At 37.4% G+C, this 14,105-nt stretch overlaps 1 long non-coding RNA gene across 2 annotated transcripts in view; it reads left to right on the forward strand.

Moving 5' to 3' along the window:
• LOC116753622 overlaps nucleotides 1–13,562 on the forward strand; it is an 80,663-nt gene extending 67,101 nt beyond the window's left edge. For both annotated transcript variants that reach the window (XR_004349775.1, XR_004349776.1), the window contains one exon: nucleotides 12,556–13,562. This is a non-coding gene — a long non-coding RNA (uncharacterized LOC116753622). The remainder of the gene's footprint in view (nucleotides 1–12,555) is intronic.
• Nucleotides 13,563–14,105: the final 543 nt, after the last annotated feature.

Here is a 14,105-nt window from a genome sequence, read left to right on the forward strand (position 1 = left end):
CTGGCTTTGGTGTCAGGATGATGCTTCTCTCATAAAATGAGATTGGGAATGTTCCCTCCTCTTCAAATTTTTGGAAGCGTTTGAGAAGGATTGGCATTAATTCTTCTTTAAATATTTGGTAGAATTCAACCATCTGGCCCTGGGCTTTTCGTTGATTACTGAATCAGTCTCCTCTTTGTTGGTTTGTTCAGGTTTTCTATTTCTTCATGATTCAATCTTGGTAGGTTGTATGTTTCTAGAAGTTTATCCATTTCTTCTAGGTTATCCAGGTTGTTGGTATATAATGCTCATAATATTCTATTACGATTCTTTGTATCTCCATGGGTATGAGTTATTAATATCTCCTCTTTCATTTCTGACTTTATTTGGGTCTTTTTTTTTCTTTTTTTCTTAGGTAGTCTAGCTAAAGTCTTGTCAATTTTGTTTATCTTTTCAAAAAGACTTTCTCTCTTAGCTTTGTTGATCTTTTCTCTTGTCTTTGTAGTCCATATTTCATTTATTGCTGCACTGATCTTTGTTATCGCTTTTTTTCTGCTCACTTTGAGCTTTGTTCTTCCTTTTCTAGTTCCATGAGATGTAAAATTCCTTTTTTAATTCGAGATTTTTCTCCTTTTTAATGTAGACATTAATTGCTATAAAGTTTCCTTTTAGAACTGCTTATGCTGCACTCCATAAGTTTTGGTATATTGTGTTTCCACTTTCATTTGTTTCAAGATTTTTTTTTTTTTGCGGTACGCGGGCCTCTCATTGTTGTGGCCTCTCCCGTTGCAGAGCACAGGCTCCGGACGTGCAGGCTCAGCAGCCATGGCTCACGGGCCCAGCCGCTCCGCAGCATGTGTGATCTTCCCGGACCGGGGCACAAACCCGTGTCCCCTGCGTCGGCAGGCAGACTCTCAACCACTGCACCATCAGGGAAGCCCTGTTTCAAGATTTTTTTAAATTCCCTTTTTATTTCTTATTTGATCCATTGGTTGTTTAGGAGTGTGTTAATTTCTACATATTTTGAAAACTTTTATTCCTGTTATTGATTTTTAGTTTCACCTATTGTAGTTGGAAAAGATACCTGATATCATTTCCAATCTTCTTAAATTTGTTCAGATTTGTTTTGTGTCCTTAACATATGACCTATGTACTGGAGGACGTTCTGTGTGCGATTTAGCATATGTATTATGGTGCTGTTGCATGGATGTCTATTATGTTCATTTGGTCTAAAGAGTGGTTCAAGTCCAACTTTTCCTTATTGATTTTCTATCTGGATAATCTATCCATTGTTGAAAGTGGGTTATTGACCTCCCCTGCTATTATTGTATTGCTGTCTATTTCTCCCTCCAGATCTGTTAATATTTGCTTTGTATATTTAGGTGCTTTGATGTTGGGTGCACATTTATACATTGTTATATCCACTTGATAAATTGAATGAATGGCTTTCTTATCTACCACAATTTTTGCTTTTATCCTGGAGTTGAAAATTATCTTTTCATTTTTTAAGTTTTTCGTATGCATATACCTAATTTCCCCCAATTACTTGGAAAAATAATAAATCATCTCTCAATGATTTTTCCGAATGCAAAAACTACAGTTCCATTTTCTTTGTGGAGACTTCCCTCCAAAGTGGACATGGGTATCTCTAGACTGGAGACACAGCTGTCATCCTGGGCTTCCCTTTGCCATTTTTCTGGCTGGAATCCTCAATCTCTTAGATTCCATTTCTTTCTCTTTCTTGGGTTATGCCCTAATTTTGCCAAAGCCTATCTCCTAGGGGACTCCTTAAAAGTCATGTAGGGAAATTTTTCTTTAAAGAGAGTCTTTGTATGTCTGAAAACACCTTTATTCAATCCTCATAGTTAATTAAGTTTGAATGTGTAGGATTCTATGTTGAAAATAATTTTCCTCAGAATTTAAAGGCATTTACCCACTATTTTCTGGCATTGTTTTTGAAAAGTTCCATGTCGTTCTGACTCAGTTATATGTATCCTTGAATGGTACATGTATTCTCTCTCATGTCCTCCTTTGTTTCTCTCCTTCCCTCTCCTTCTGCCCCACTCCACCCTTTTAGGATTTTTTTCTCTTTTTAGTATTTAAGCTTCTACATGGATTTCTGTGCTTGGGTACTGAGTGGGCTTTTTCAATATGAAGACTTTTCCTTTAGCTCTGGGAAATTTCTTTATACTATATCTTAGATAATTTTCTTCCCTCCATATTCTCTGGTCTCTCCTTCTGCAACTTCTGTGATTCCCAATCTTCTGGAATACTGTTCAATTTTTTTCTTATCATCAATAATTTCCACCTCTTTGGTTTTTGTATTGTTATACTGTTCAGAGGTCTTCCTCAACATTACCCTTCAACCTTTTATTAACTTCTATTCCACTCATCATGTTTTTAATTTTGAAGAGCTCTATCTTGTTGTCGGATTGTTCCTGGTTTTAGATGTAATATTCTTACTTCATAGATGCAGTAATTATCTTATTACTCTGATGCTATTAGTAATAATTTGAAAATATTTTTCTTCTGTTCCCTGTATAGTTCGTCTTTTATGTAGATCCCCCCACTTTAGCTTTTCTTCCCCAGACATTCCTAATGGCAGGTCAAAACCAGGTGAAACTTTTTTATCACAGCTGTGTCTTAATTAAAGACAAATCGTTATTTAACAATTTATAATCATAGAACGGAAACTTTCAGGAACACATTTTGACATGACAGAAGAACCTTTGCTTTACCAAGGATCCACCAAGGGTCCCTCAAACAGGCTGTCCCATTTCCCATACTCCCCATCATGATTTTAAACCTTTATTAAATTTTAAACATTTTTACACGAATTTTAAGGGTTACGTCCATTTATAGTTATTACAAGATATTGGCTATATTCCCTGTGCCATACAGTACATCCTTGAGCCTATCTCACACCCAGTAGATTGTACCTCCCACTTTCCTACCCCTTCATTGCCCCCCACTCCAGTTTAGCTTTTTAATTGAGGTATAACTCACTTACTGAAATCTATAGAGAATTCAGTTATACAGCTTGACAAATTTTACATATCATTACATTCATATAACTGCACCCAGATCAAGATACAGAACATTCCAGTAATACAAAAGGCTCCCTCATTTCCCTTCCCAGGGAATACAACCCCCTAAGAAATAATCACTTTCTTTTTTTTAATAAATTATGTATTTGGCTGTGTTGGGTCTTCATTGCTGTGTGCGGGCTTTACTCTAGTTGCTGTGAGTGGGGGGCTACTCTTCGTTGTGATGCGTGGGCTTCTCATTGCGGTGGCCTCTCTTGTTACAGAGCACAGGCTCTAGGTGTGCAGGCTTCAGTAGTTGCAGCACGCAGGCTCTCGAGCTCAGGCTTAGTAGTTGTGGTGCACGGGCTTAGTTGTTCCGTGGCATGTGGGATCTTCCCAGACCAGGGCTCAAACCCGTGTCCCCTGCATTGGCAGGCAGATTCTTAACCATTGTGCCACCAGGGAAGTCCCCCCTTTTCACTCTCTTAATACTGCCTTTTGATTACTAGAAGTTCTTAACAGCTATGTTAAAATTAATCCACCTAAAGTGTACAATTCAATACTTTTAGTACATTCAGAAAGTTACACAATCATCACCACAGTCAGTGCTAGAATATTTTCATCATCCTTAAAGGAAATCCCACACCTATCACTAGTCACTCCCCATTCCTTCTGCAAACTCCCAGCCCTAGGAAGCCACTGATCTACTTTCTCTGGATATAAAATTGCCTGTTCTACACATTTCATATGAATTAAATCCTATAAGAAGTCCTTTTTTGACTCACTTCTTTCATTTAGCAAAATGTATTGAAGAATTATCAATGTTATAGCATGTGCTGGTATTCCATTCCTTTTAATTGATTATAAAGATTTATTTATTCATTTACCAGATGGAGGGCCATTTGGGTTGTTTCTACTTTTTGGATATTATAAATAATGCTACTATGAATATTCATATATAAATTTTTGTATGAACATTATGTCTTCAGTTATCTTGGATAAATACCTAGGAGTGGAATTGCTGGGCTGTATAACTCTATGTTTAACTTAAAAAAAAAAAAAAAGACTTCATCCTTTCAGAGCAGTTTTACATTCACGGCAAAATTGACAGGAATGTACAGAGATTTCTCATATACCTCCTGCCCCCACATGTGCATAGCCTCCCCCATTATCAACATCCTCCAACAGAGTGATGCATTTGTTACAATTAATGAACCTAAATTGCCACATCATAATCACCCAAGGTCCACAATTTACAGTTTACTCTTGGTGGTGTACATTCTATAGGTTTAAAAAAATGTATAATGACGTGTATTTACCCTCATAGTGTCATACAGAGTACTTTCATTGCCCTAAAACTCCTCTGTGCTTAGCCTATTCATCCCTCTCCTTTGCCCCCAACCCCTGGCAACTACTATATTTTTACTGTCTTCATAGTTTTGCTTTTTCCAGAATGTCATATTAGTAGTAGGAATCATACAGCATATAGCCTTTTCACATTGGCTTCTTTCATTTAGCAATATGTATTTGTTTCCTCCATGTCTTTTCATGGCTTGTTAACTCTTTAGTGATAAATAATATTAAATAAAATTACATTGGATGTACCAGTTTATCCATTCACCCACTGAAGGATACCTCTGTTGCTTCCCACTGTGGGGAATTATGAACAAAACTGCCAGAAACAGGGGTTTGAGTGGACCTAAGTTTTCAACTTCTTTAGGTAAATACCAAGGAGTGTGATTGCTGGATTATACAATCCTAGATTATGTTCAGTTTTGTACGAAGCTGGCTGCCAAACTCTTTCAAAGTGTCTACCATTTTGCATTCCTACCAGCAGTAAGACTTCCCGTTGTATTACATCCTCACCAGCATCTGATGTTGTTGGTGTTCTGGATTTTTTTGGTCATTCTAATGGATGCGTAGTGGTATCTTGTTTTAATTTGCATTCCCTGGTGACACACAATATGAGAATCTTTTCATGTTTATTCACCTTGTGTATATTTTCCCTTTGGTAAAGCTCTCCATGGCCCGTTTGTTAATCGGTTGTTCATTTTTTTATTGCTGAGTTTTAAGAGTTCTTTATGTATATTTTAGACAATACTCCTTTATCAGATGTGCCTTTGCAAATATTTTCTCCCAGGGTGTGGCTTGTCTCATTCTCTTGACATTATCTTTCACAAAGTAGTTTTAAATTTTAAATGAGTCCAGGTTATTATTTCTTTCATGGATTATTCCTTTACTGTTTCTCTAAAGAGTCATTACCATATCCAAGGTCATCTAAATTTTCTCCTATGCTACCTTCTAGAAGTTTTATAGTTTTCTATTTTTTTTTTTTTTTTTTTTAAGCGTTACGCGGGCCTCTCACTGCTGTGGCCTCTCCCGTTGCAGAGCACAGGCTCCGGACGCATAGGCTCAGCGGCCATGGCTCACGGGCCTAGCTGCTCCGCGGCATGTGGGATCCTCCCGGACTGGGGCACGAACCCGTGTCCCCTGCATCGGCAGGCGGACTCTCAACCACTGCACCACCAGGGAAGCCCTATAGTTTTCTATTTTACATTTAGGTCTGTGATGCATTTTGAATTAATTTTTGTAAAAGGTTTAATTAAGGTCTGTGTCTACGTATTTTTGGGGGTTTTTTGCATGTGAATATCCAGTTGTTTCAGCACTATTTGTTGAAAAGACCATCTTTTCCATTGCATTACACCTTTGCTAAAGATCAGTTGACTTTATTTATATGGGTCTATTTCTGCGTTCTACTTCTGGGTTCTCTATTGTTTTATTGACCTATTCTTTCTCTAATACCACATTGTGTTTATTACTATTAAGTCCTGAAGCCACGTGGTATCAGTCCTTCAATTTTGTTCTTTTCCTTCAATATTGTGTTGATCATTCTGGGTCTTTTGCCTCTCCAAATAAACTTTAGAATCATTTTGTCAATATCCATGAAATGGCTTACTGGAATTTTTATTGGGATTGCATTGCATCTATAGATCAATTTAGAAAGAACTGACGTCTTGACAATATTGAGTCTTCCTCTCCATGAACATGGAACACCTATTTATTCTTGGATTTTGTTCAGCGTTTCAGTTTTCCTCATATAGTTCTTACATGTATTTTGTTAGATTTATACCCAATTATTTCAATTTTGGGGTGGTACTGTAAATGGTACTATAATTTTAATTTCAAATTCCACTTGTTAACTGCTGGTATACAGGGAAAGTGTTGGCCTTTGTATTATTAACCTTGTATCCTGCAACCTTGCTATATAATTGCTTATTAGTTCCAGGAGGGTTTTTGGGTCGATTCTTTTAAGATTTTCTACACAATCATGCCATCTGTGAACAAAACCAGTTTTGTTTCTTCCTTCTCAATCTGTATATTTTTATTTCCTTTTTTTGTGTTATTGCCTTAGCAAGGACTTTGAGGATGATGGTGAAAAGGAATGGTGAGACATCCTTTTCTTGTTCTTGATCTTAGTGGGAAAGCTTCTAGTTTATCTAGTACAATGTTAGCTCTAAGGGTCTTTGTAGTTTTTCTTTTTTAATCAAGCTGAGGAAGTTCCCCTCTATTCTTAGCTTACTGAGTGTTTTTATCATGGTTAAGTGTTAGATTTTATCAAATGCGTTTTCTGCATATGATCATGTGATTTTTCTCAATTACCCTGTCAATGTAATGGATTACATTAATTGATTTTTGAATTCTGAACCAGTCTTTCATAACTGGGATAAATCCCACTTGGTCATGGTGTATAATTCCTTTATACATTGTTGGATTTGATTTGCTAATATTTTGTTGAAGATTTTTGCATGTGTGTTCATGAGAGATCTGTAATTTTCTTGTAATGTATTTGGTTTTGGTATTAGGGTAATGCTATCCTCATAGAATAGGGAGGATAGTTAGAAAGTACTTCCTTTGACTGAAGAGAATTGGTACAATTTCTTCCTTAAATGTTTGGTACAATTCATCAGTGAATCCACCTGGATACTGTTTTGGAAGGTTATTCGTTAGTGATTCAATTTCTTTGATATAGGCCTATGCAAATTATTTTTTACTGTATAAACTATTAACAGACAATGCCCACAAACAACTTCTTGGACACACCCATGGTGTGGCCATGGTGACCTGTGGTCTTAGTGTGCTAGCTTCAGACACAGAGTCTCCAGAAGTGGACCAGCCATCTGTGGGCCCAAATCTTCTATTTCTCTCTTAAGAAATTGCTCCATTTCATCTAGGTTATCAAATGTGTGGGCATAAAGTCGTTCATACTATTCTTTGGTTATCCTTTTTAATGCCCATGGGTCTGAGATTATGTTCCTTTTTCTATTTATAATATTAGTAATTTGTGTCCCATCTCTTTTTTAAGTTAGCCTTGCTAGAAGCTTATCAATTTTATTGAACTTTTCAAAGAGCCAGCTTTTGTTTTGCTTTTCTCTATTGATTTCCTGTTTTCAATTTCATTGGTTTCTGCTCCAATTTTTATTATTTCCTTTTTTCTGCTTACTTTGGATATAACTTGCTCTCCTTTTCCTAATTTTCTAAGGTGGAAGCTTAGGAAATTGATTTTAGACCTTTCTTCTTTTCTAATATTCATTCAATGCTATAAATTTCCAAGCACTGTTTCCATTGCATCTCACAATTTTCATTTCAAAATATTTTAAAATTTCTCTTGAGATTTTCACAATGACCTATGTGTTATTTAGAAGTGTGTTGTTTAATCTCCAATTATTTGGGGATTTTTCCAGTTGTTATTGATTTCTACTTTAATTCCATTGTGGTATGAGAGCAGGCATTGTATTTTTGTTTAAATTTGTTTAGTTTAGTTTTACGGCCCAGAATGTTATCTAGGTGAACCTGAGAAAAATGTGTATTCTGCTGTTGGTGGTGAAGCAATCTATAGATGTCCATTATATCCAGTTGATTGTTGGTGGTGCTGAGTTCAGCTATGTCCTTACTGATCTGACTGTTGGATCTGTTCACTTCTGAGAGGGGAGTTGAAGTTTCTATCCAAGCTAGTGGATTTATCTATTTCTTCTTGCAGTTCTATCAGTTTTTGCTACACATATTTTGATGCTCTGTTGTTAGGTGCATAACGATTCTTATATGTTCTTGAAGATCCCTTCATCATTATGCCTCTTTTTATTAACCCTGGTAATTTTCCTTGCTCTGAAGTCTACTCTGAAATTAATAAGAGTACAGTGTCCTCTACAAACAAGTTCTGTTCCGAGAGCACATTTGTAAGTCGTTTTTCATAAGTCCAACAAAGTTAACCTAGGTATCCAACTAACAATAGGCTGCAGTGTACCAGCTCTATCACTGCTGCTTTTACGCTTGCTTCCAGACATCATGGCCTTGAAATAAAGATACTGTGCTCTATAAAGTATACAGAAGCACAACCACTTGTAGAGGACACACACACATGACGATGTACACTAGACACATGAACTAACGTGACTGGACATGCGAACGCACATTTGCATCTTTGAAAGTTCGTAACTTGAAGGTTCGTATGTAGGGGACTTACTGTACTCCTGCTTTCTTTTCATGAGTATTATTAGCATGGTATATCTTTCTTCATCCATTTACTTTTAGTCTGTATGTGTCCTGTCTACAATAAAACCACTTTATTTTTTTGATCCACTTTGATAATCTCCTTTGTGTATTTATACCATTGACATTCAAAGTGATTATTGATATAGTTAGATTAATATCTACCATGTTTGTTCTATTTTTGTTCTACTTGTTCTTTGTTCCTTATTTTTGTTCTGCTTTTTGTGATTTTGAGCATACTTCCATTTTCTTAGCATATCAGTTATACTTTCAGTTATACTTTTTTACTTTAAGTGGTTATCCTAGAGTTTGCAATATACAGCTAATCTAAATCCACTTTAAAATACTACTACACTGCTTCACCAGTAGTGTCCTTTTTAATAATAGTTCCTCCCTAGCATCCCTTGTATCATTGCTATCATTCATTTACATATAAGAATATACATATATGACATACGTAAGCATACATAATCAAACACACTGTTAACATTTTGTTCAAAATAATTGTTAGGTCAATAAAGAATAAAAAATTTTACCTTCACTAATCCTTCTTTGATGCTCTTCCTTTATGTAGATATGTTTATAATCTCTATTATTTTCCTTCTCTCTCAAAAGCTTATCTTGCAGGACAGGTGTACTAGCAACGAATTCCTTCAATTTCGATAGTCTGAGTTTTCACCGTTTTGTGTTTTTTTTTTTTGCCGTACACGGGCCTCTCACTGTTGTGGCCTCTCCCATTGCAGAGCACAGCCTCAGCGGCCATGGCTCATGGGCCTAGCTGCTCCACGGCCTGTGGGATCTTCCCGGACCGGGGCACAAACCCACTTCCCCTGCATCAGCAGGCAGACTCTCAACCACTGCGCCACCAGGGAAGCCCCACTGTTCACTTTTGAAAGATAATTTCACAAGGCACAGAAATTCTAAATTGGTGGGTTTTTTCTCTCAACATTGTTCACACACCACTCTTCCTTTGTGGTTTCTGAGAAGTCAAATATAATTCTTATCTTTGCTCCTCTATAGATAAAATGTGTTTTTTCCTCTGGCTTCTTCCAGAATTTTTAATCTTCAATTATTTGTAGTTTGAAAATGACATGCCTTGTTGTGGTTTTGGGGCATTTACCCTGTTTGGTGTTCTGAGTTTTTTGGATCTGTGCTTTTGGCATCCAGTCTGTTTCAGGCTGCTCTAACATAGTATCATAAACTGGACTGCTTATAAACAGAAATTTCTTATAGTTCTGGAGGCTGGAAATCCAAGATCAAGACACTAGCAGATTCAGCATCTGGTGAAGATCCACCTCCTGATTCAGTTATCTTCTCACTGTTGTGCTTGCCTGGTGGAAGGAGCAAGGGAGCTCTCTGGTGTCTAATCCATTTATGAGGGCCCCATCATCATGATCTAATTACCTCCCAAAGGCCAAAGCTCCAATAACATGACATTAGAGATGAAGTTTCAACATATTTTTCTGAGGGCAACACAGGTCTACAGTAGACATTAACTTGGGTAAATTCTCAATCATTATTGTTTAAAATATTCTTCTGTTCATCTTCTTTTAGTATTACCATTATATATGAGCTATACCTTTTGCAGTTGTCTTAGTTCTCGGGTTTTTGGTGTTTTTTTTCTTTCAGTTTTGGCAGTTCTATTGAGAATTCCTTAAGCTCAGTGATTCCTTTCTTAGCTATGTCCTGTTTTATTATCTGGTAAAGCCATTTTATTTCTGCACAGTGTTTTTGATGTCTAGCATTCTTTTTGATTTCTTCTTAGTTTGCATCTCTTTGCTTGCACTGCCCATCTGTTCCTGCATGCTGTCTACTTTATCCATTACAGTCCTTTGCACATTGAACAGTGGTTTTAATAAGTTCCCAGTCTGTTAATTCCAACACCCTTGCCATATCTAAGTCTGGTTCTAATGCCTACTGTCTCTTCGAACTGTGGCTTTTGCCTTTTAATATGCCTTGTATTTTTTTCCCCCGTTAGCTGGACATAATGTACTGGCTATAAGGAATTGCTGTAAGCCTTTAGAAATGTGGTGGTAAGGTATGGGTAGAGGGGGAACCATCTATACTCCTGTGATCTAGTGTCACTCTTCTAGTGTGTCTGTGCCTCTGCCCTGTAAACTTCACAAGTGCTTCTGAGCCCCCTGCCCCCACACACCACCACCATTCCTGGCCTCTTATGTGGGACAAGATAGCTAGAGCAAGCTGGAGTTGGGTATTTCCCTTTTCCACATCAGCTAGGCTCTGATAAAATCCCAGCATGTTGGGCTCTGGTTAAATAGTTTCTCCTGGGGCCAGAACTTTAAGAGGTACAGAATGCTCTGGTGAATGGTTTTTGCAGATTTCTGCTTGTGGGTTTCAACTCCACTAAGCTGAGATTCCAATGTATTTGCCCATCTCTCCAATTTGGGGGCAGTAGTTTGCCCTATGACCTTACCTCTCTTACAGATGGAAAAAGAGCTGTTGACTTTTTGTTGTTGTCAGCTTTTACTTGTTAGGATGGAGTGGTGACTTCGTTTCCTACATGCAGAACTAGAGATCAGAAGTAATTTGACAACCTTTAAATTCAAATAGCACCTTTAGACTGGAGAGAATTATCACGATATACAATTATCAGATAATTTGCTTTATATGGCCTAATGGGACAATCTTTTTGCCTGGGGAAAGAAAAGAGATACAGTATGTGTCTTATCAATCAGATAATTTTTAGCTTTAAATAAACTGTATAGCCATTACATTGAAAAAATAAAATCAACTTAAACTTAAGGAGACTCAGCTTTAATAGCTTCAGGAAATTCATTTAAAAATATTTTGAAGGTTAAAAAATTTTAAGCTGCTTACATTTTAAACTATGTTTTAAAAAAACTGTAATTATAAGGGGTCAAGCAGGCAATAACCAAGAATCAGCATTAGGGAATTGGTCCCAAGCCTAAAAAGTACCATAATAAATACTCAGTTCCAAGTCTTGTCTCCATCTTGCCTCCTTGCTCCTCTCCTCTTCACAAGTGGCTTATTGTTGGAATTTCTACTCGTTTACTAAAGCTGAAGAAGCTCCTGCTTCTAGTATCCAAAAGCAAAGTTGCAAGATGAGGTTGGAGAGACCTGGTGGGTTGAGGGGTTAGTGAAGGTCCTTGCAAGTCACTAAAAAAAAATTGGATTTATATCTAAATGCAAGAGGAAACCATTGAAGGATTTTAAAACAAAGGGATGATGTGATCTGATATACCTCTTAAGACATTGACTGCTTAATGAAGAATGGATTAGAGAGAATACAGATTGAGACTAGAGATGGCTACCAATTAAGCATCACAAATGACAAGGAGTTACTTATCAGTCAAGATTCTGATTATAAATAAAAAATGCCAGCTGACTTAAGCAGATACAGGAAATTTTTGGTGTCTTTTTAAGTTTGCAGACTGCAGGAGGAAAGGAGAGTCAGGCTTCAAGGAAGTTTTTAGCCACACCATGAAGTCAGTCCAGTGAGGTCATCACCACTGCCAACTGTGGGACACCAGCCTGTCCCACTGCTGCCACTGACACCAGATAAGGAATCTGCTGGCTAGAGATATAACCACCTCCCTATCCCCTAGTTCCACTCCCTCTCACATATTGCTGACATCTTTAAGGCACTTACTATCCACTCTACTCACTTGGATAATTTTCTAGCTCCCTACTTCTTGGGTTAAGGTTAATGTTGCATACACCTGACTGGACCATGCCTAGTTCACAGGCATATGCTGTAGATGCAAAGGATGGGTAAACAAGCATCTGGGATTTGGGGCATCTATGGTGTTAGGTGGGCTCTCGCCTCTCAGCAGGACTCAACTTGGGGAGTATCCCCAATGGCAGGTCTGCATGCTGGGAAGCTGAGAAAATGACACCTATCTAATACCAGCTTGGAAAAACTTGCTTTTGCCTATGAGAAAAGATGTAGTGTTATTACAAGCAGAGGCTTGAAATGTACTTGGATGATTGAACGTCATGATCTTGTGTTTCCACATCACAGTGAGAAATGTGCTGGTTTGCTCACTTTTCCAAGGAGGCTGAGCCATGTGGAACAAATGCACACACCTGCAGTCTATCAGTCAACCCCAGCTGTCCTACAGATTGAGAGCCTGGATGAGATCAGCAGTGGAAGTACCTGTTGTGTGCCTGAGTTTTAATGACTGATTATGCAGCAACAGTTGATCAGATACACTCAGAGAGTATTCTGAGATCCCCCCAAAAGTGACAAAAAAGGCTGGCAATTAAATGTAAGAAAGCTTTAATTATGGGAACAAAATGTTCCAGTGTGAACAGTAAGTCTTAAAGGGACCTGTTTGTACCAAATTCTACTGTGAGGAAGTGACCATTTACACCTTCCATACACATGGTCTTCAATTCTTATGCTTATATACTGTTTTTATGGCTTACAAAAACCCTTTTGTAAACCAGGTGACTACCATCATAGCCCACTAACAGATTACTACTTGCTTTCTTGTCTCAGAACAGGAAAGGCGTCTCACCACTCTTCAGCCTATCTCTACCTGTCCAGTAAGTTTGGCAAATTTAGGCCTACAAATAATGCCTACACTCCATTACCAGTATTTAAATCATCTGGTTACCCAGGTTAGAGGCAGAATGACATCATGATTAAGAGTACAGAGTATGGATTGAGACTGGTCCAGTTCAGATCCCAGCATTGCTGTTTTAACAGCTGTTTGACCTAAGGTAAATTACTACACCATTTCGATTGATGTAGACTGAACATATTAATATATGGGAAGTGCTTTATGGGAAGTGCTTTACAAAGTACCTGGGACACACTATACTGCATTTAAGTAATAATACAAAAGTCAGCAGTCTAACAAACCTTAATTACCTGCCTATAGCAACTTCACTAGAAATGACCATGAAAATAAACTAAGAATGTGCATTTCAGGTACCTTCAGGGCAAGTGTGGAGACTAGAGTTATTTTAATATAACACCATCTGCAAGTGGAGATGATCACTCCAATACCTAGTTACTCACTTCGATTTATCTGCCAGGAATACACAATTTATCTATTTAGAACACCAATAACAACAAAAAGAATATAACTGAGTCCAAAAGAACTCTTAATTATATATGTAGCAAGGTTAAAACAAAATCTTTATAAACTGAGTTGTACCAGCCTTTTACTCTTTTCATTTGCGTTATTTTAAACACAGTTCTCAAAACATTTGAGTGAAATTGGGCCTCCTTTGGTAAGCAAAGGACCTGAAAATATTTAAAAAATGAACAGGCAAAGTCTTCAGTTCATCCACAACACAGGTGTAGTGTTCCCTTCTCTCTTTCTCAAATCCTGAAGCACCCAGTTTTTCCATATAATCTAAAAGCTAGAAGAACAAGAGTACATTTGTGGTGGAATGTATTGTCACTTGCTGATAACTAGTTGAAATACCATTATCCCCATCGTAACAGCTTTAAGAAATAGCCTTTAAAGGCATTCATTGTGTAACTCTCATCTTATTCCCTGCTATATATATAATACAGATTATATAAACGCCGACAAATTCACATTTATATTAAGCATT

The sequence above is a fragment of the Phocoena sinus genome, chromosome 4 (genome assembly GCF_008692025.1).
Source record: "Phocoena sinus isolate mPhoSin1 chromosome 4, mPhoSin1.pri, whole genome shotgun sequence".
Classification (NCBI taxonomy): domain Eukaryota; kingdom Metazoa; phylum Chordata; class Mammalia; order Artiodactyla; family Phocoenidae; genus Phocoena; species Phocoena sinus.